The sequence below is a fragment of the Budorcas taxicolor genome, chromosome 1 (genome assembly GCF_023091745.1).
Source record: "Budorcas taxicolor isolate Tak-1 chromosome 1, Takin1.1, whole genome shotgun sequence".
NCBI lineage: Eukaryota > Metazoa > Chordata > Mammalia > Artiodactyla > Bovidae > Budorcas > Budorcas taxicolor.
The window spans coordinates 221511211-221520678 of record NC_068910.1 but is presented as its reverse complement, the minus strand read 5'-3'; the positions used below and the strand labels follow the sequence as shown (position 1 = coordinate 221520678).

Genomic DNA, 9468 nt, shown 5'->3' with positions numbered 1-9468 from the left:
GCACCGTCAACCATAGTCGTCATGCTGCACGGGACTCCCCAGTGCTCATCTGCTTGTAACCAGAAGTGTGTGCTTTTTGACCACCTTCCTCCGATTGTGCTTCTTTGTGTACTGGTTTTACAATTAGGAAAATAAACTTATCATGGAAATAATTTTAATGAGATCACAGAAGAAACCCAAGCTATCCTCACTCCTCATTCTCTGCCATGTTACCAGGGAAGCCCATGAGTGAGACGCCTACAGAATTCAGATTCCTCCCCTGGCTCTGAGCACACACCTTGCGAGCCACAGTCTCCTTCACCACAGCAAAGATAAAAGAAAATCAACAGCCTCATGCAGCCTGTGGTCAGAGCTCATCACATCAGGGGCTACTGCTGTTACAGCCAGAACCCTCAGGAGTCTGATCTCAAAGACCTGGGCCCTCGCCATGTACACCTATGAGTCCCACCTGGCTGACATCCGCCTTAGCCACTCAACTCAACAGGCACTGAGCAACTACTGTCAGCAATGTTGCCCCTCCCACTGTGAGTCCAAAATCAAGAAGACTGGGGGCTGAGCCAAAAATCACAGTAAGGGCATCCCTTGAAGACCAGCCTGAGTATGTAGGGGGAAGGATGAGGAAGGTTTCCAGGAGAGGGGTCAATCAAGGAGGTGGGAATGAGCCAGCAGGATGGGGTGGGGGGGGTGCAGGCATGATGGAGAAGACAGCTTCGGCAGAGACAGACATGGTGCTGCCCAGACGTTACTGTGAGCATGAATCCCTGGAAGAGCTGGTTAAAACGTGGGATCTGACTCAAGAGGGCAAGGTGGCCGCCAAGATTTCCCTCTCCAACAAGCTCTCAGGTGATGCCAATGCTGCCGCTGGAAGGACCACGCTTGCTGGATGAGAACTGCACTTAAAGCGGCCAGGCGCTTCAGCAGTCTGTTTCCAGATTTTGCTGCACATTGGAGTCACGTGGAGATTTTAAAAGTACTGAAGCCTGAAGGGACCAGACAACCTACAGAATGGGAAAAAATATTTGCAAACTCTTATTTATGTGGTATGTATCAGATATACATCTGATGAGGGGTTGATATCCAAAATATATAAAGACATACAGCTCACTAATAAAAAAGCAAATAACCCAATTAAAAGTGGGCAAAGGACCTAAATGAACAGTCTTCCAAAGAATGTGTATAAAAGACCAATAGGCGCATAAAAGAGATGTTCTATATCACTAGGCATTTGGGAAACGCAACTTAAAACCACAGTGAGTTATCACCTCACTTCTATTAGAATGGCCATCACCAACAAGAGGAAAGAACAAATGCCAGTATAGACGTGGAGAACATGGAACACTTGTGCAGTGTTGGTGGGAATGTGAATTGGTACGGCAACTATGGAAAACAGTGTGGAGGAACCCACGAGGTTCCTCAAAAACATAAAGGAGAACGGCGACAGATCTTGTAATTCCCTTTCCAGGAATAAAGCCAAAGAAAATGAGAGCACTAACTCAAAAAGTTATCTGCAACTCCATGCTCATAGCATAGCAGCATTCTTTAAAATAGGCAACGCGTGGAAGCAAGCTTTGTGTCCATCAGTAGATGAACGGATCAAGAAGTTGTGTGTGTATGTATGTGTATACATATATCTATATACAAAGATACATATGAAAAGGAGTATTGTTCAGCCATTAAAGATAAGGAGATCCTACTATTTGTGACATGGATGAAACGTGAATGCATTATATAAACGGAAATAAGTCAGACAGAGAAAGACAAACACTGTATAATCTCACATGCAGACTCTGAAAATACACAACAAACCAAAAAAACTCACAGGAAAAAAGATCAGGCATGTGGTTACCTGAGGGAGAGGGTAAAACAAGAGAGAACTGCAAGAAGGGGGCCAAAAGGGACAAATTACAAATTTCTAGGGACTTCCTGGCGGTCCAGTAGCTAAGAACCTGCCTGCCAGTGCGGGGGATGAGTTCGACCCCCAGTCCAGGAAGGCCCCACGTGCCGAGCGGCGGCAGGCGGTGCTCGGCACTCCAGAGCCTGCGGGCCCCAGCCGCCGGGCCCGCGCCCCGCCGCCGCCAGTCCCGGGCACGCGGAGCCCGCGCGTCGCCGCCGCTGCCGCCGGGGCACTGGAGCCCGCGCTCTGCAGCCGCAGAAGCCCCGGGGAAGACGAGGCCCCACCCGCTCGCGCAGCTAGAGGAGGCCCACGCCCAGCAACAAAGACCCAGGAGCAGCCGTGCGAAATAAACCGATATGCACATTCCCCGGCCCGGTGCTCAGAGGGTGAAGGGGCTGCCTGCAGTGCCGGAGACCCGGGTTCGATCCCTCTGTCGGGAAGACCCCCCGGATAAGGAAATGGCACCCCACTCCAGTACTCTTACCTAGAAAAGTCCACGGACGGAGGAGCCTGGTAGGCTACAGTCCACGCGGTCGCAGAGTCGGACACGACTGAGCGACTTCACCTCCCTTCCTTCACGTATTTCTAGCTAAATGCTGAGCAAGTCCTGGAGCGTGACGTACAACGTGATGAGGGCAAACATCGCGCTCTGACGGGGAAGCCGTGGAGAGAGCACCTCCTAAGTGTTCTCCCTCCCGGAGAAAATCACTTTCCTTTCTCTCCTTTCTTTTCACACTGCATCTGTGTGAGACGATGGACGTTAGCTGCATGTGCTGTGATGAACATCTGACAATAGCTGTAAATCAAACCATCATGTTCTATGCCTTAAACTCATACAGCGTCGTGTGTCAATTATTTCTCAATAAAACTGGAGGAAAAAATGTTTAAGGTACTGATGCCTGGCTCCACCCCCAAACAGGCTGATATAACAGGTTGCAACCCAGGCACCCAGGCATCAGTTCCGGACGCTACAATAGTCGAGAGTCCTTGGCATCCAAAGCGCCGGAAGGGGCCTCGTGCCTGTGGGGAGCTGGAGGGAACTGTAATGGGAGAAGTCAGCAGAGGCCCACCACAGGCCAGATGTCCATGCTCAGAAGTCTAGATGTGTATACAGAGAGACACAGAAAAGAGAGCGTGGATAGGTAATGGACAGATGGATGGACGGATGGATACATAGATAGACCCAGCTGCCTGTAAAGGTCTCATTTCTTAAATAGCTGGTAGATACTTCAAAATCATGATGTAAAAATTCAAACTCCTGCTTTCTGCACCCCCCCCCCCCGCCCCCATGTTTTTTTTCTGCTTTAGTCTTTCCCGTCTCAGTAAGTTTCAGCACCACCCTTCCGAAAGCTCTAGGGGTCACCCTTGAGTCTGATTTTGGCATCCATATTTAATTTTTACTCCTCAGTAGTTCTCTAATCCGAAGTTCTTGGGTGGATAACTGCAGCTCACTGAGGACACTGACTCAACCGGTGCTAAGTCTTCCCTCTCGTGCTTTCTAGCTCTGCGCTGCCAGCTCTCCAGCACTGGCAGAACTCTAGCAGGGCACTCCTCCTGAGACGCTTACATTTACTTCGCAGGAAGCCCAGGATTTTCAGAGGCTTGGATCTCTGTTAGTTTATTACCTTGGAGTTTTCTAGAACCATACTGACGGAAAGATTTCAATCCCAACTCTGGGTGAAGATAGTAACATAGTTATGGATTTTCAGGACATTTTTTTTCTATCTAAAATCTAAATAAAGACATACAAATGTCCTTCAGACACTATTCTGCATCAGTGGGTAAGTTTTCTAGTGTGAATCTTCAAAGGCCCCAGGTTTCTGTGGGAGTCTCAAATGCAGCCCTTAAACTCGTAGGAGTCCCAAGGCATTATCCCCTATTCTCGTGTAGGTCCTGAGGTCTAAACCTCTGTGCGACTGAGACAAAGACTTCCTGCAGCGCTCTTCTGATCCCACACCCCAGGCTGTCAAAGCACCTTCCAGTGTGGTTTTGGCTCTGGTTTTCAGTTCATACATTTTTAGTCCACTGGAAATGTTCTTACATGCTTTCTGCCTCAGTTACACATTGTTAAATGATACTTTTTTATATTTTCACTAATATGTGAGAGCATTTTATAACAGGAAGCTTTCTGGGTAATCTAGTTTACCATATTGCCAGAAACACACATAGCAAATGGTAGCATGATGCCACAAAGATGAATGGGATAGGTTAAAACGAAGCATCTCAGACTTGAAGAAAAACCCTTACAGTTTTTCAGGGATTTCTACGGTTATGCAACACTACACATAGAATTCTACAGTGTCATGAAATGTGGTAATATATATGTTTAGAAGCTTCTTTTGAGGTTTCTCATTTTACATCAAAGGTATTTTACAAAAGCACAGCCACATCCATTGAGGAAACACTTGTTCTGTCACAGTTGAAGTGGCTGAAATAATACCAAAAAAAGCATATGGTGAAACCCAAAATGTGTATCTTTGTTAGTCAAATATTGTTGCATGATATGTGGAAAGCATTATAGAAGAGTAAAGAAACAAATGTTGGAACAAATTACATAGTGTTGAACGTTTGCTATATATTTGGATGAAGCACTGATGTTTCTAACACATTTCAGCTTATGGTGTTTTCTGGATTCTGTTTCCAATAACAAAGTACATGAGGAACGATTTTTTATGAACCACACAAAAAAAGAACCAAATAATATTTTCCCTCAACTAAAGATAACATCTTTTAGAAAACCTATAATATATAGAAAAGTTCAGAAAACTACTTCAACTGAATTTTAGAAATTCCCAAGCAAAAGCACAAATGAAGTATTGATACCCCACATGGAATGTATTCCCTCCGTCATCCACAGGCAAGCTATTGGTAGCGAAGACAACGAATCCAAAAGACAGCAATGGATGCTGTAGGTGATGTCAGATTTATAGAAACAAGACATTCTGAAGCACAGGGGACTCTCTGCACTCTTTTCAGAGGGTAACTTTCTTAGACCAGGTTCCCTGGGAAGCAGATTCCGACAGGAACAGTCACATATAGAAATGCTACTGGGGAGCGCCCTTAAGGTCGACTGCAGGGACGTGACAGAGGCAAGAGGAGGGACTGATTGAGACGCAGTTCCCACAAGGTCCCTAACCAATGCCCTGCACAGTTCAGGGCCTGCGGTGGCCATTCGGTGTGGTCTCAGCTCTCAGCAAGTCAGCCCGCCTTTAATCCAGTCGTTGACGGAGAGCTGCCCCCGGGAGGGGATGCACCTTGGGTGAGGTGTCCTTCTTCCACTGAGTGCTGTACCTAGAATGGCCTGCCAGCCACCACCATGGCACAAAGGACTGGGAGAAGTGTGCCAGCGTCCACAGAGGTGACCAAGTAGAGGACTGCAGGAGAGACTGTGGAAAAGCGCCTGAAAGAACAACTGACTGAAAGATGAAGTCTTCACTTTTCTCTTCCAAAGAAATCAAGTGATCCAAATGTGTTGACTTCGGCTATAGTAACAGTTAGTGGACAGTCCAGTCGCTCAGTCATGTCCGACTCTTTGCGACCCCAGGAATCGCAGCACGCCAGGACTCCCTGTCCATCACCATCTCCCGGAGTTCACTCAGACTCATGTCCATTGAGTCTGTGATGCCATCCAGCCATCTCATCCTCTGTCGTCCCCTTCTCCTCCTGCCCCCAATCCCTCCCAGCATTACAGTCTTTTCCAATGAGTCAACTCTTCGTATGAGGTGGCCAAAGTACTGGAGTTTCAGTTTTAGCATCGTTCCTTCCGAAGAACATCCAGGGCTGATCTCCTTCAGAATGGACTGGTTGGATCTCCTTGCAGTCCAAGGGACTCTCAGGAGTCTTCTCCAACACCACAGTTCAAAAGCATCAATTCTTCGGTGCTCAGCTTTCTTCACAGTCCAACTCTCACATCCATACATGACCACGGGAAAAACCATAGCCTTGACTAGACAGACCTTTGTTGGCAAAGTAATGTCTCTGCTTTTCAGTATGCTATCTAGGTTGGTCATAACTTTTCTTCCAAGGAGTAAGCGTCTTTTAATTTCATGGCTGCAGTCACCATCTGCAGTGATTTTGGAGCCCCAAAAAAGAAAGTCTGATACTATTCCCACTGTTTCCCCATCTGTTTCCTATGAAGTGATGGGACCAGATGCCATGATCTTCATTTTCTGAATGTTGAGCTTTTAAACCAACTTTTTCACTCTCCTCTTTCACTCTCATCAAGAGGCTTTTTAGTTCCTCTTCACTTTCTGCCATAAGGGTGGTGTCATCTGCATATCTGAGGTGATTGATATGTCTCCTGGCAATCTTGATTCCAGCTTGTGCTTCTTCCAGCCCAGCGTTTCTCATGATGTACTCTGCACATAAGTTAAATAAGCAGGATGACAATATACAACCTTGACGTACTCCTTTTCCTATTTGGAACCAGTCTGTTGCTCCATGGCCAGTTCTAACTGTTGCTTCCTGACCTGCATACAGGTTTCTCAAGAGGCAGGTCAGGTGTTCTGGTATTCCCATCTCTTTCAGAATTTTCCACAGTTGATTCTGATCCACATAGTCAAAGGCTTTGGCATAGTCAATAAAGCAGAAATAGATGTTTTTCTGAAACTCTTTTGCTTTTTCGATGATCCAGCAGATGTTGGCAATTTGATCTCTGGTTCCTCCGCCTTTTCTAAAACCAGCTTGAACATCTGGAAGTTCATGGTTCACGTATTGCTGAAGCCTGGCTTGGAGAATTTTGAGCATTACTTTACTAGCATGTGAGCTTACTTAACAAATAAAATTAACAAGGCTGCACGTGGCCTTTCTCTAGTTATGGTGCAGCGAGCGGGGGCCACTCTTGGTGTGGTGCCCAGGCTTCAGAAGGTGGAGCTGAGGCTTCAGGAGGTGCAGCGCGAGGGCTCAGCAGTTGCAGCTCCCAGGCTCTGAAGCACAGGCGCAACAGCCGTGGCGCACGGGCTTGGCTGTTCTGGGGCATGTGGGATCTTCCCAGACCGGGGACTGAGCCCATGACCCCGCACTGGCAGGCAGGTTCCTAACCACTGGGCCACCAGGGAAGTCCCTGAAATAAGGTTCTTGAATAGCACTGTGGCATGTCTCCCCACAGCAACAGCCCTCAGACACTGACAGCCATTTAATGAAATATCTATCAACAGTCAAACTGCCCCTCAACTCTGTCACAGATCTACTGTGTACAAGACCTTGCTGAGTAATCTGTTCTGCACTTAGAATCTGAAGAAGAAGAAAGCCACGTGTAGGAAATTACACTTTGCCCACATACAGGGAATGAACCACAAGCATCACCCATGAACGCTGCTCTACAGATGTGCAAGATCAAAGTTCCCAGACTCACAGACAAACTTATGGTGACCAAAGGGGGAGGGAAAAGTTAAGAGTTTGGGACTGGTGAACAGAAGCACTTTGAGGTGCAAAGGGAGAAACCAAGCAATTGTGCTGCTGCAACTGAGAAAAACCTTTACCCAGAAGGATCTGAGAAATCTTCTGATAGGCGGTCCCACACTCAAGGCAGATAAAGGGGAACAAGACAAACAGGTCTTGATCCAGGATGCTTGTGAACTGGGTGCAACTCTTCATACATGAGGATGGTGCCCTTCTCCTAACCGTGGATTCCAAGGCTGAAACAAGCCAGATCTGAGCACACTGGCAAATGAAGTAACCTCCTTTGTCAACTGAAGTGAATCCCTTATCAGTGGTGATGCTTCAGAAATACCCCAGGAGCATCAATAGGCAAGTGAGATTACTCTGGCATGTGATACTTTAGCTAAAACACTGAAAACCTCAGACAGCTCCTCACCTCCAAGCCTGGCAGATGAGACAGATACCAGCAGAGGAGGGAACATCTATGTCATCACTAGAGACCAGTCCACACTCATCACTGGGTCCCAAGCCCTCCTTCTTTTCAGCATTCACATCCTGTGGCCAGCCCGATTCCAGAGCGCCTCGACACGCACTGCCTCTCAGGGCTACTTATGCCCGTGTTTCCTCTCCATGCACTGAGCCAGGTTAAGCCTAGCCCTTCAGGCACTTGGGCAGGATTGCCGAACCAGCCTGGTGCAAGCCTGCTCGAATGAGCTCTGCAGCCTTGGCCTGGCCCAGAACATAAGCCTCCCACTACCCTGTGGCCATAGTCAGTCAGCTGCAGAACAATATCCAGGAAGACAACCCTTCTGGCAAAAGCGGATGAAGTCAGTCGTGGAGCACACCTGGAAGTTTCAGGAGTCGTGTAACAGAAGAGCAAAGCTGGGGACAGACAGCTATGAGTATGAGCATCCTAAAGCTATAGATATCTTTAGACCCCAGCATCCAGGCTTTTGAATGCAGCATTCAAAAACGAACATCATGGCATCCGGTCCCATCACTTCATGGCAAACAGATGGGGAAACAATGGAAAGAGTGAGAGACTTTATTTTCTTGGGTTCCAAACACACTGCAGATGGTGACTTCAGCCATGAAATTAAAAGATGCTTGCTCCTTGGAAGAAAAGCTATAACCAAACCAGACAGCATATTAAAAATCAGAGACATTGCTTTATCAACAAAGGTCCGTCTAGTCAAAGCTATGGTTTTCCCAGTAGTCATGTATGGATGTGAGAGTCTGACTATAATTAAAGCTGAGCACTGAAGATTTGATGCTTTCAAACTGTGGTGTTGGAGAAAACTCTTTGAGTCCCTTGGACTGCAAGGAGATCAAACCAGTCAATCCTGAAGGAAATCAGTCCTGAATATTCACTGAAAGAACTGATGCTGAAGCCTCAATACTTTGGCCACCTGATGCAAAGAACTGACTCACTGGAAAAGACCCTGATGCTGGGAAAGATTGAAGGTGCGAGGAGAAGGAGACAACAGAGGATGAGATGGTTGGATGGCATCATTGACCCAATGGACATGAGTTTGAGTTGGCTCCGGGAGTTGGTGATGGACAGGGAGGCCTGGTGTGCTGCAGTCCGAGGTTGCAAAGAGTCAGATACAACTGAGTGACTGAACTAATCCAGATTTGGCCAGCACAAGCCAGATTTTAAGATTAGAAGAAAGGCGTAGATGGAGTTGGAGGATTGTGTTCAGAAAACCTACTTAGAAGACACCTACTGACTGGCCCAGATCCTCAAACCGCCTGCAGGCACTCAGGCTGATGAACGCTAACATGACCAAAGAATGCCTCTTACTGCTGGTCACATGAGCAATGCTTCCATGGACAGCACAATCCCCCATATCCTTAGGCAGATGGCCGAGCATAACAGCCGGATCACTGATGCCAATGTACAGAGCACACCACACACCTGCTGAGGATGAGAAGCACAGGGGTCCTCCCGGGGCTGCTCAGATACAGAGAAAATGAAGCAGCGGTATTTCTGTACATGCAAATATTTCCAGTATGTTAGTCATTTTCCACCCGGTCTCTTCTTACCTGTTACGGTTCATACGTTAGCAACTAGAAGACTACTAGGGTTCTCTTCTGCTGTAAGAAACGTTCCAATGCCTTCTGATGGCGCAGCAGATTTTTGTAACAATCTTTTAACTCAGTTTGTATTTAGAAATTGTCAAAGCACAAAAACC

General features: G+C 47.2%; 1 pseudogene; it reads left to right on the top strand.

The window, feature by feature from the left end:
* Positions 1–695: 695 nt before the first annotated feature.
* LOC128053406 (nuclear receptor subfamily 2 group C member 2-like) lies at positions 696–9198 on the top strand (annotated as a pseudogene).
* The last annotated feature ends 270 nt before the right edge of the window (positions 9199–9468 follow it).